The 13,333-nt window shown below is 37.5% G+C and overlaps 1 pseudogene; it reads right to left on the minus strand.

The window, feature by feature from the left end:
* Positions 1–1,809: 1,809 nt before the first annotated feature.
* LOC127432287 (UDP-glucuronosyltransferase 1A1-like) lies at positions 1,810–6,695 on the minus strand (annotated as a pseudogene).
* Positions 6,696–13,333: the final 6,638 nt, after the last annotated feature.

Below are 13,333 nucleotides of genomic sequence, written 5' to 3' on the forward strand. Positions count from 1 at the left end.
AGTGTACAGTACTAAAGTGCACTTTCGAAAGTCTGCGTTTTCGGTAAATGGAAAAATCATATAGTGTGACCCACACTTGAGGCACAATTATGCCTATGAAAGACTTTCTCTGTAAACAGTGAGCATGTTAGCACATGTTGCAGAGTGAATTACCTTCTGCAGTGACCTGCAGCTCAAGTATCTCAAAATGCATCAGAGAGAACACTAAATAAGACACCTCTATAATCCTTCTGTCAACATGCTAGCCTCTAACAGCCAACGTTAACAACTGCTGTCAGTGTGAGCGAGCCCAGAGGTGCATCTTTCAAGCTAGCGTATATTAGGTATCTGACAGTTCTATTAAAGGTGCACTCAGTCATTTTTTTTTTTCTCAGTACAAATTTTACTCCAAAAGAAATTAGTAATTTTGAGACATATATAAAATCATGTCTACTCACGTGAAATTAAGATGTCAAATCAGCAGCATCATATCTGACATGACTGTTTTATTCTACATGGAGAGGGTCTTCTCAAGGGGGCCGCCATGTTAGGATCACATGACCAGTTAAATACTACACGCTTAATCTCAGTAACCGCCCTGTTATTGGACTCTTTCATTCATGGATTAAAGTAATTATGGCTGACTGGGAACAGTCAGTTTATACAATGGCATCGGTAACTGAAAACTGTCAGTTTTGTTATTGTTATTGTTACTGTCAGCTAGGTGTTATTGTAGGTCCAAGATTTTTCACAGTTAACTAAAATAGTTCCAATTGTTCCAAATAAAGTCAAAGCAAGATCAACCGTTGCATGTAAAATCCAATTAAAATTACAAGACGATAATAAAATGTTGAAACGTAACATAATATGTATATGTACGTATAATTAGTATAATTATATTTAGCTGAATAGCAGTAAATGTAGTATAAAAACATTCACTATTTAATATACTCTATAGGATTTGCATTTTTATTTAATTTATTACTATTATTATTTTATCACAATCAAAAACAATTTATAATTAATTTCTATCAAATTGAATTGGGTAAATATATTAAAGTTTAATTAATATATATTTTTAAACATTATTAAATATAGGGGCCTGGGTAACTCAGCAAGTAAAGACACTGACTACCACACCTGGAGTTGTGAGTTCGAATCCAGGGTGTGCTGAGTGACTCCAGTCAGGTCTCCTAAGCAACCAAATTGGCCCGGTTGCTAGGGAGGGTAGAGTCACATGGGGTAACCTCCTCGTGGTCACTATAATGTGGTTCGCTCTCGGTGGGGCACGTGCGTGGATGCCGCGGAGAATAGCGTGAAGCCTCCACACGTGCTATGTCTCCGCAGTAACGTGCTCAACAAGCCACTCACAAGCAACAAGTCACTACACCACCACAAGGATTTAGAGCACATTGGGAATTGGGCATTCCAAATTGAGGAGAAAATAAATAATAATAATAATAAATAAATAAAAGATTATTAAATAGAATTTGATGGGAAATTATTATGAAATTAAAATGCAGAAATTTTAAAAATAGAATAAATATAAGAAAAAAAATGGATTCTGGGAAATAAGCCTGTGCAAACACACAAGTAAGCAAGCCCTCCCCTCTAGGTCAATTTGTGACATCCCAATGAAATGTTTTCATAGTTTCATCTTGTTTCATGAGACTGGGGTGCAAATAGCCACACTATGTGGTCAGTGCTTTTTACACCCATTGAGTTATGTAATATATCATACCACAGAAATGAAGCATATAATTTGACATTTTATATATAATTCTGTTTCCTATACAAACTATCATGTAAAAATAGTCTAAATGGGATCATTTATTCATTTTTCAGTTTTCGCTTCCTGCATACTTTATAACACACATATCTGATGCATGCAAATATAGTAAGCACAAACACACCAACAACAGGGAACAAAACCAAAAGTACATCTACAGAATGGTAGGAATACCATGGCATCTTGTAAAACTCATATGAAGATGGGTGGTTCCCTTATTTCTGATCACATACTCAACCCAGAAGCTGGCTGTGTCCAAAGGTCCCATCGGTTGATCCCTGTGCAGACTGGAGAGTGTCTTAATGTGTGTCCTGTAGGAAGCATCACTGATCAACAGCTCTGACTGTCACGAATGTGCAGACATTGACAGAGGCTCAGGACCCAAACACAGACGTAAAATAAAATAATTTATTTTTACAAAAACAAACACAAAATCCCACAAGGGGGAAAAAAACAGATATCCAGGCTGGGGCAGAGGAAAATGGGGAACAGGTCCAACTGGACCCAACAGGGATGGGAACGTAATCCAAAACAGACAGGGAAAAACAAATAAGACCAACCGACTACACAAGATGAACTGGCACTGGACAGCACACATGAGGAGACTAAAATAGGAAGAGAAATCAATAGGTTAACGAGACAGGGCAGGTGAGACTAATAAACTAATGGGCCTATTAGGAGGTGGGGTATGATGTCAGACAGAGAGACACGCAACGATACTGAAACAAAACAAAGCCACATGCTCTCACAAGACAACAAAACACCCGAATGGCATGAGCACATATCACCAGGACAATAAGGCAATATACGCTCATGCCAACCGACAGAACAGACAAGAGAATGCGTAGCAACAGCAAACAAAGCAATGCCATGCATTCCCACACTAAACAAAACCTGAGCGTACATCGCGAGGAAAACGCCACGCGATGCACGCAACAGGCGACAAAACGAGACAGGACACCTGTGCGAGAGTTCGACCACACACACTCCTGACACCTCAGACCCAAGTGACCAAACCTCAGCACAACATAAAGACAGCTCGTGACCCGGGCACGCAGCAAAAAGCGAGCACAACGACAGACAGAACATGGAGCATGAGTGTCTGGATCCCGAAACCTAACCAGACAGGAAATCAAGATCCAGACCCCATGCTCTGGACATGAAACAAGACAGACCAAAGAGCTTATGGCAGGGAATTCAACTGAAACAGTGCGCTTACAAAAAGACAGACAATGAAACACAACACAGACATGGGACGATGATGCTACGGTCCTGTCAGACGAAAACCCAAACTGACAGAGTGACAGGACCGTGAAATTGACAGTTTAAGTCTTTGCCCCTCCTTTCTCTTGAATGCGTATTAAGTTGTCAAACTGGTCGAAGAACAATGGGATACCTAAACCGTTACTCCATGGTATATTGCCTCTTGCACTCCATTGGTTCTTCCATGTGCAACAAAGAATTTAATCTCTTGTCCCAGGAGGTAATTCTGCAGCATCCATTCCACTATAAGAGTGTTGTTGCCCACAGCAGATGAACGAGGTCCCAAATGTCTCCAGATGACTTTCTGAGGTAATCTTGCAAAAACGACAGTGATGTAATTTGCTATGTCAACAGGAAGACTTTTAACGAGGGTCCCCAGGACATAACAATAAACTCATGGTCCTCTGAGCTCTGCACAAAAGCCTCCAGATCTTCAGGAAGAGGGTTTGAAGGTTTACATTGGAATCCATCCATGTAGATGACATTTGGCATGGTGGACCTCGGGAGCTCAAAGACAGAATCAAGCCGCATGAGCCAAATATCAGCAGCTTGACTGAGGCCAACTATGTCTGGTTTTTTTTTCATCTAAGTACTTTCTATCAGTGCAACATAATGTGGACTGACCACAAATTATGAAGTGAAGCTGTGAAATAGAACATTCTTAAGCCTTTGAGTAACACTCAAATTGTCTGTCTGGCCAGTGCCTGGTAAAGGTATGTAAGACATAGAAGATGGTGCTATAAGAAAATGTCCTTCACCACTGGTAGTTCAGCGTACACTGAGGGAGTTTTAGGTAATGGCCTAAAACTACACCACCTGCTATTGCAGGATCAGTGAGCACCAAGTCGTACTGTGCATCCCAAAGTCTTTTCACAGCTGTCTTGTCCTCTAAGATGGCTGACACATACTGCAATATAATGTGCTGTTGATAGCATTGAGAACAGTTCAGCCTGAAACTTCAAGAATGACAATCCAGAAGTCTTGCCTTGCTCTATCTCCATCATTATAGATAAAAATTGGTCAAAATAAGTTTTCAAATTCATTAACTTCATCAGGGATTGTGATGAACGTGTACAGAGGGGAGTTTCCGTGATGTACCAGCTGGATTTGGGTCATATCACGGTGAGGCTGTGGCCCCTGGAGTGCAGCTCTTCTATCAGAACTTTCATATTGACCCAGTGGCTTCCATCAACAGGATACACAAAAGTTTACCTCCACTGCAGCTCAAGGTGAGAACAGACAAAGCCAAAAATATTCCAACAATGGTGGAATGACTCTGCTTGGAAAATGACTTAGTTTTACCTACATAAAAGAAAAAAGAAAACTTAATTCATTAATTTTCTTGCAAACGTTCTTCAACAGGCAGTTTTGGATACACTTTGGAGTCCCATTACTATTTTTTAAAGCATTAGAGGCACAAATCCCATACACTGAAAAAAAGTGGTAACCTACAATTGTTTTCTCAAGGATCTATTTCTATGTGATTTTATTTAATTGGTGTAACCTAATTTTTGAGGTAAATATATTTAGATTTAATAGCCTTGATTTAGAGAGCTGTTATGTTCATAAATAAATTTCCACGAAAAAATGCACGTGAGGCACATGTTTCTCTGAAGGCGCATTTCATGATCTTGTTCACAATAAAAACATAATCATTCACATTTTAGACACATGTTAATGTTTTGATTAGTAATTAATTAGCAGTTATTTTAAATTAGCCATTGTTAGTTAATAGTTCTAAATGAGACAATCAAATTCAGTAATTATTGATTACCTAACAGTGAACTACCTCAGTCATCAGTTCACTATTACTTACTGATTAATTCATTGTGTTTTCATATTAGTTAATAGTAGTAACTAAAGTGTTTATGTAGTACTACTCATTTGTCCTGCATTAATTCCTGCATAATTACCTATTAATGATGGACCATTATTATAAAGTGTTACCACTGGTTTGAATCAATCATGTCTGAGTCAACCTGACTACATTTGGTTACACCAATAATTTTTTTTTAAGGCTTAGGTCAGGTAAAACATAAACAAAACATAACATGCTGTAACATAACAAAACAAAACAAAACAAAATAAATAAAACAAAATAAAATAAAAGAGAAGAAAATAAAATAAAAAAGTTTGCAGGAAAACAAAGTTTTTTTGTGTGAGAACTATTAGATTTGTTTGATTGAAAAACAAAAACACACAAATCAGGCTTTTAAACTGAATGTAGGCATATCCCATATTTTAGTAATAAAATTTGCAAAAATTGCAAACCTCATACTTTAAAAATTAGTTAAAATAACTTTAACTTCATGGGACTGACAATGAACAATTTCTGAAGGTTAGTCACCTTCTTTCACTGACCATTTTAAATTAATATAAATGGACTTTGACCAAATAAAATGCCTGATATTTAAGAGTTTCAGGCCCCATTTGTACCCTATTCATTGAGCCAACATACAGCATGCTAATACAATGGACTCTTGCTATTGCTATTAACAAATGTTTGAAACCAATTATTGCCATACACAGCTTAAAATATGCACTGCTTAACCAAAGCTAACCCAACTAAATATTTGATTGAAAAGCAAAATCCACCCTCTTACTTTAACTGTTCAAGATCACCACTTGCCCACAAATCATCAGGGTTCTACCCTTAGTTTTGGGGGTTTTCCCCTTTGTGGCAGAGCCCTGACATCTGCGTGTTATATGTCTGTTTTATGTGAATGCACTCGGTTTTGGATTTTCTCATTTCCTTGTGCATTCGTGTCTGTCTTGTCTTCAGTGATAACCCCGTCCTCTCGTTTGCCTTGTTACCTGTTTGATTATTAGTTTCACCTGCCTTCCTCATTTCCCTCCTGATTTCTCTCTCTTTATAATCTCCCTTTGTGCTCTGTCTGGTGCCAGTTCATCGTGGGATGTTGTTTGTGTTTATGTCCCCTGTTAGGTCTCTGTCGGTCGTGTTCCTTGTTTCGTGGGGATTCCTGTCGGTTCCTTGCTCCAGCCTGTCATCGTTGTGTCACCCTCGACTGTGTTTTTTTCCCCTTCGGGGTAGTTTTGTTTGGTTTTGTTTTATTTATTTTTTTTATAATAAAAGCTCATTACACAACTTTGCATTTGAGTCATGCCTTGCAAAGACTTTGCAAAGTCCATTTCAGTCATTAACATTCAAATCAGTAATTAACAGGCAAAAATTATAACCTAACACGCATGACAGAAATATGTACATTAAGACATCATGTGTCTGTTTATTTTAATCTTACATCTAACGTCATGAAATGCCCTGTTAATGTTTAAAAGTGAATTCTAGAACTTTTCCCTGAATTAACTTCAATAGGCAAATTTTGTATTAAGCTAATTGGTGCTGTTTATGCTGAATACCATGTAGCCTGTATACTGTATACTGTGGTATTCTGCAAAATATACATATCACGTATAACTGTATATCAATCAGTTAGTATATATGTTTATTTACATCAATCATTAAGTAACTATTTATTCTGTTGAGGTCATGTGGTTTCAGGCAACACTCATGGCTCAAGCATTGGGATTTTGTGAAATCTGCATGCCAGTGTGAATCAGCATATTCTGTCAAAGATATCAATCATTCTTATATAACCAAGACATCCAGAGACTCGTCACACTTACTGTAAATACACTCACTCATTGTTCCATACACACACTGCACAAGTTATACAAGTGAAGACAGGATTGATACTGATTGTTTTTTTGTTTTTTTTGGCTAGACATATTACAGCCCTCAGGACAAAGTGTGAACCAAAGTTAAAGAATGGAAGTATTTGGAAATGTATGGGGGGAAAAAGATGCAATGAACGTGAATAGTGACTGAGGCTGTCATTTTGCCTAATGTCTCCTTTTGTGTGTATGGGAGACAGAAAGTCATACAGGTTTGGAACAACATGGAGGTGAGTAAATGATGATTTGACAGGTGAATTGTCCCTTTAAGCTATAGCAAGTGAAGCATGGTCCTAATCTCTTTAGTCCAGACTTTTTTTTTTAAACTCTATTTCTGAAAAATGGGTAAGCACACAGCCTCCAAACGTCTGAAAATAAAAAGCCCTCACAAAGAAACTGAACAGCAAATTTAAGAGGTAACAAAAGGGGAATAATTTCACAAAGAAGGGATACAGACTATTACAAGGCTATAGGTGCCTTTTCACATCCCAACCAGGAAACTGTGTTTGCAACTGTTCCTTGAGCTGTCAACACAATTACACATTTAAGGGGATATACTTGAAAGAGGATCAAGGTAATGCAAAAAAGATAGCAAACTTATGCAGTATGAAGGTTTATGTTGAGCTTGAGCAATGTTTTGTCCTTTTGGTTTCAAAAAAGCATTTGCTCCTCCTAATCACTTCCAATATCACCTTTAGCCAAATACAATGTCAAGGACAGTAACATGGTTTAAATTGCATGGTCATGGTCTCTCTGTTAGCTGGTCACAAAGGCATGCAATACAAACCATTAAGCTGGACACTTTCTCTGCAGGTTCTCATCAATTCCCTCTTCCTGCAGTAAGACAATGAGAGGGAACAGTCCAAGCAGCCAGGGGCAGGGATGGTGTTTACATGATCTCGGTCTCATGTCCAGTCCGCTATTGAAAATTCTTGAGAAAATAAATAACCTTCCAAAGCAGAATTTTCATGCAAGATCAGCTCATTTAAGATGTTTTAATGTGTTTTCATCTACGTAAATCTAGTTTATTAAATATATGTAGATGATTTAATAGTTTTTTCTCATGCTTAGCTGGATGATTTCACTCTTGGATTAAAGCCAAGTCAAACTCTTCTTGGAACAGAACAATGGCATGTACATCAAAAAACATTAACTTTCTGTTTTTTATGAACATAAGGGTATTTGAACATTTAAATGAAGGGAAATGTCTGGTAATCCACTCTTCATTTACCAATATGTTCATCATATATTGACTGTTGTTCCAAACACTTAAGACTTTCTGTCTTTCATGGAACATAAAAGAAGATGTTAGGCAGAATGACAGTCTTAGTCACCATTCACTTTCATGGAATAAAAAAAAAGATGCATTTCATTGCACGAAAAAAGACTGAATGGTGATTTTAAACAGCATACACTGACAAATCACTTAAATGAACCTGTTTATCCTTATTTTCTGGACTGGACTGCACTCAAACTTGAGAATACATTTTTCCAAAATAATTGTATAAATCACAAGCTGAAAATTACACTCAAAAAAGACAGAAAATAGTAAATAACTGTTAGATTGAGCATACTGTATGAGTTGTGGCGTTGTTTGTAAATGATGCCCTCTGTTGGATTTACAGAGTTGTTGGAAGTATCATGACAATTAAGCTGTGTTTGTTGTTCAGAATTTCCTTTGTAGAATTTTCTAAATTATATCTGGAGACCTCCGGTGAATTTCAGTAAACAAAGGACTTTGGTGGGACATTATTTAACACATGCACCAAGGTTCAGGGAGGGTCTCTAAGCAGGGGAAATTTTTTTTGTCTTTTCCAATTACAAAGCAACTTCATATCAGGGAACATGTTGCAGATCAGCTGTTTCCTTTTACAGACCTACTGCAAGTTTTAAGTGACTGCAGCTGTTCACAAAAGGAGAGACTGAATCATCAATTGTACCCAAACTGTCAAGAGCTTGCTGTGGGTGATCACCAGGAAGCCCCCAGTATTTTTAATAATAATTAATAGTATGTAAGTCCAAAGGATTTGGTAAACCAGATGTAGTATAGTCAAACAAAGTTTTTGTGACTTTTAGGCAGGCCCAGAAAGAATTAGCGCATGCAGAAAACTCCTATGCATTCAGCCCCACTCCATGTATGTTTGTTTGTTAGATATTCTGACTCATTTCATGATGCTTTCAGGAACCAATACTGTAAGTATATCTCAGTTACATTTAATAAATGTAACTATGTTTAAAACCCTTCCGCAGAATTCTGCAGGATTAAAGCTGACGTCATTTGCGCAACCAGTCCCGCCCCAAACTCACGTCATTGGCTGAGCCAGTGTTGCTGTGTCAGGCTGGATGGGCCGCTCAAATCAGACAGAGCAATTTTATAATCCCAAAGAGACACCTTTATTTACAGTTTTCAAGGAAATCAACCTACACTCTTAAAAATAAAGGTTCCAAAAAGTGGTTTTCGCAGCGAGGCCATAGAAGAACCATTTTTGGTTCCCCAAAGAACCTTACATTAAATGAATTATTTTTGAAGAAACTTTTCATAGTCGAATAAACCTTTTTACTACAAAGAACCTTTTGTGCAATGGAAAGGTTCCATAGATGTTAAAGGTTATTCATGGAACCATACATACCAATAAAGAATCTTTATTTTCGAGAGTGTACAAAGGGTTTATTTATAGTTGTCTCTGCATAATAAGCTGGGATATTAGAAAGTATTTTAAGATCGAATTTTATTTTTTTTCCAAGATCAGTTTGTAAGAGGCATATTATTTCTCTGTTATACAACAAAATAGGTCTGCACTGAACATATTTTCATAGGAATAGATTTTATATGCAGTGATTTTGGGGCCAACATTTAGTTCACTTACACCTCACTGTATCGATAGTAGGCAACTTAAGGGTTCTGAAGTAGATCTGTTGTAATAACAATCTTTTGCTGTAATAACAAATGTTATTAGGTAGACAGTTAACCAAAATACCAATACCAGCAACAAAAAATATACAAACATGTTTATATACTGTATATATATATATATATATATATATATATATATATATATATATATATATATATATATACAGTTGTGCTCAAAAGTTTGCATACCCTGGCAGAAATTGTGAAATTTTGGCATTGATTTTGAAAATATGACTGACCATGCAAAAAAACTGTCTTTTATTTAAGGATAGTGATCATATGAAGCCATTTATTATCACATAGTTGTTTGGCTCCTTTTTTAAATAATAATGATAACAGAAATCACCCAAATGGCCCTGATCAAAAGTTTACATACCCTTGAATGTTTGGCCTTGTTACAGACACACAAGGTGACACACACAGGTTTAAATGGCAATTAAAGGTTAATTTCCCACACCTGTGGCTTTTTAAATTGCAGTTAGTGTCTGTGTATAAATAGTCAATGAGTTTGTTAGCTCTCACGTGGATGCACTGAGCAGGCTAGATACTGAGCCATGGGAAGCAGAAATGAACTGTCAAAAGACCTGCATAACAAGGTATTGGAACTTTATAAAGATGGAAAAGGACATAAAAAGATATCCAAAGCCTTGAAAATGCCAGTCAGTACTGTTCAATCACTTATTAAGAAGTGGAAAATTCAGGGATCTCTTGATACCAAGCCAAGGTCAGGTAGACCAAGAAAGATTTCAGCCACAACTGCCAGAAGAATTGTTCGGGATACAAAGAAAAACCCACAGGTAACCTCAGGAGAAATACAGGCTGCTCTGGAAAAAGACGATGTGGTTGTTTCAAGGAGCACAATACGACGATACTTGAACAAAAATGAGCCGTATGGTCGAGTTGCCAGAAAGAAACCTTTACTGCACCAATGCCACAAAAAAGTCCAGTTACAATATGTCCGACAACACCTTGACACGCCTCACAGCTTCTGGCACACTGTAATTTGGAGTGACGAGACCAAAATAGAGCTTTATGGTCACAACCATAAGCGCTATCTTTGGAGAGGGGTAAACAAGGCCCATAGTGAAAAGAATACCATCCTCACTGTGAAGCATGGTGGTGGCTCACTGATGTTTTGGGGGGGTGTGAGCTCTAAAGGCACGGGGAATCTTGTGAAAATTGATGGCAAGATGAATGCAGCATGTTATCAGAAAATACTGGCAGACAATTTGTATTCTTCTGCACGAAAGCTGCGCATGGGACGCATTTGGACTTTCCAGCACGACAATGACCCTAAGCACAAGGCCAAGTTGACCCTCCAGTGGTTACAGCAGAAAAAGGTGAAGGTTCTGGAGTGGCCATCACAGTCTCCTGACCTTAATATCATCGAGCCACTCTGGGGAGATCTCAAATGTTCGGTTCATGCAAGACGACCAAAGACTTTGCATGACCTGGAGGCATTTTGCCAAGATGAATGGGCAGCTATACCACCTGCAAGAATTTGGGGCCTCATAGACAACTATTACAAAAGACTGCACGCTGTCATTGATGCTAAAGGGGGCAATACACAGTATTAAGAACTAAGGGTATGCAGACTTTTGAACAGGGGTCATTTCATTTTTTTCTTTGTTGCTACGATTTGTTTTATGATTGTGCCATTCTGTTATAACCTACAGTTGAATATGAATCCCATAAGAAATAAAAGAAATGTGTTTTGCCTGTTCACTCATGTTTTCTTTAAAAATGGTACATATATTACCAATTCTCCAAGGGTATGCAAACTTTGGGCACAACTGTATAGACTACTTCTCATAACAACAACAGTGATTTATGGATAGCTTAAGATTTCACATCTAAATCTGCGTTTTGTTTAGTAGTGTAATTTCAAAGACTGGCCGGAGAGTAGGCAGATATTGCCAGTGAACCTATATGAAAGCAATTAATGTCTTGTAAAATCAACCAGCATGAGAATTAATGTTTGATGTGGCTCTAGTTTTGGTGAATCTCAACTGTGTACTCAACAAATATTTCAGTCTGTTTTTAAGATTTATACATTTCAGTTATGACAAATGTCCATTAAACTGAATTAAGCAATCTTTAAATGGTGTACATTTTATGAACTGAGAATAAATGAAATGCATTTAATTAAAATTAATGAGGAGTATGAAGTTTTAAAATTCATAAGTAATCATTTTATCAACACATTTGGTAAAAGTAAAGCAACTATATTTGCTCTTGCATTAACTGAACTAATTTTATAGTTAGCAAAGTATATCATTGTGACGAGGCGGAGGGCATGGCCGGGCCGTGAGGGTGCATGGCCAGTGCTGAATCAGATGATCAGCGGGAGAGCGAGATAAAGGGGGGCCAGAGACACCAGCTGGGGAAAGAGAGAGATGCACACGGCAGCGCTGCATGTGCGTGTGTTTGTTTTTATGTTGAGTTTCTCATTAAACTTTATGTTGACTGTTCAGCTGGTTCCCGCCTCCTCCTTGCCCATCCTTTAACTGTTACAATCATTTTTTATAAAACTTATAGCACCTTACATTAATGTTCCTTTTGTTAATGGACTAAAAATGGGTTAATTAATGACTAATAATTCATTTAAAAATTCATTATAAACCACTGACATGTGGTTATAACAACATGCATAAAAATGGTGACTTTCATGGATTACCTGCCAAATAGTGAGCCATTTACCTCACATATTAAAAATGCTTAATGAAACTTATTCAACATTAGTAACTTATGAAAATGTACCTTAATGTAAAGTGAACACATGTGAAGCATTTTTGTAAATCGCTTTGGATGAAAGCGTCTGCCAAATGAATAAATGTAAAATGTAAAGCATTTATTATGGAGTTGCCAACATTAGAAACCTATACATAAACGTTCAGTATGGTTAAGGGTCGTCAGGCTTTATTATACAGTATGATATGTTCTGTGAATGAGCATAAAGACCTGAAAAGTGAGATCTTTGCAGAGGACTTTAAGTACTAGGTAAAACCATTCTTTTGACAAGGGAGTATTTTTAACGAGACAAGGAAAGTGACAACTTTTTGTTCAGTCACTTGTCATAACTAGACTGGACTACTGTAACGCTCTCATTGCAGGCCTCCCTGCATGTGCAATTAGACCCCTGCAAATGATCCAGAATGCAGCAGCACGTCTGGTCTTTAATGAACCAAAGAGAGCACATGTTACACCACTCCTTGTCTCTCTCCACTGGCTGCCAGTTGATGCATGTATCAAATTCAAGACTCTGATGCTGGCATACAAAACAGTCACTGGGTCTGCTCCAGCATACCTAAAATCATTTATGCAGAGCTACGTGCCCACTAGAAGCCTGCGGTCGGCTAAGGAACATCGCTTTGTTGTACCAACACAAAGAGGCACCAAAACACTCTCCCGGAATTTCAGCTTCATCGTACCACGTTGGTGGAACGACCTTCCCAACTCCATCATGAAGCTGACTCACTTTCTGTCTCAAAAAATGGCTAAAAACACATCTTTTCCATGAGCACTTAAGCAGTCACTAAAAAAAGAAAAAATATTGTTGCACGTTAATCTGTTTTGAATACTACTATTCTGATGCTTGTGAAACTTTGTAATATGGCACTTTTTCATACCACTGTCTCCTAAAATGATTCGCTTATGTTCTCCTCTTTTGTAAGTCGCTTTGGATAAAAGCGTCT

The sequence above is a fragment of the Myxocyprinus asiaticus genome, chromosome 42, assembly GCF_019703515.2.
Source record: "Myxocyprinus asiaticus isolate MX2 ecotype Aquarium Trade chromosome 42, UBuf_Myxa_2, whole genome shotgun sequence".
NCBI lineage: Eukaryota > Metazoa > Chordata > Actinopteri > Cypriniformes > Catostomidae > Myxocyprinus > Myxocyprinus asiaticus.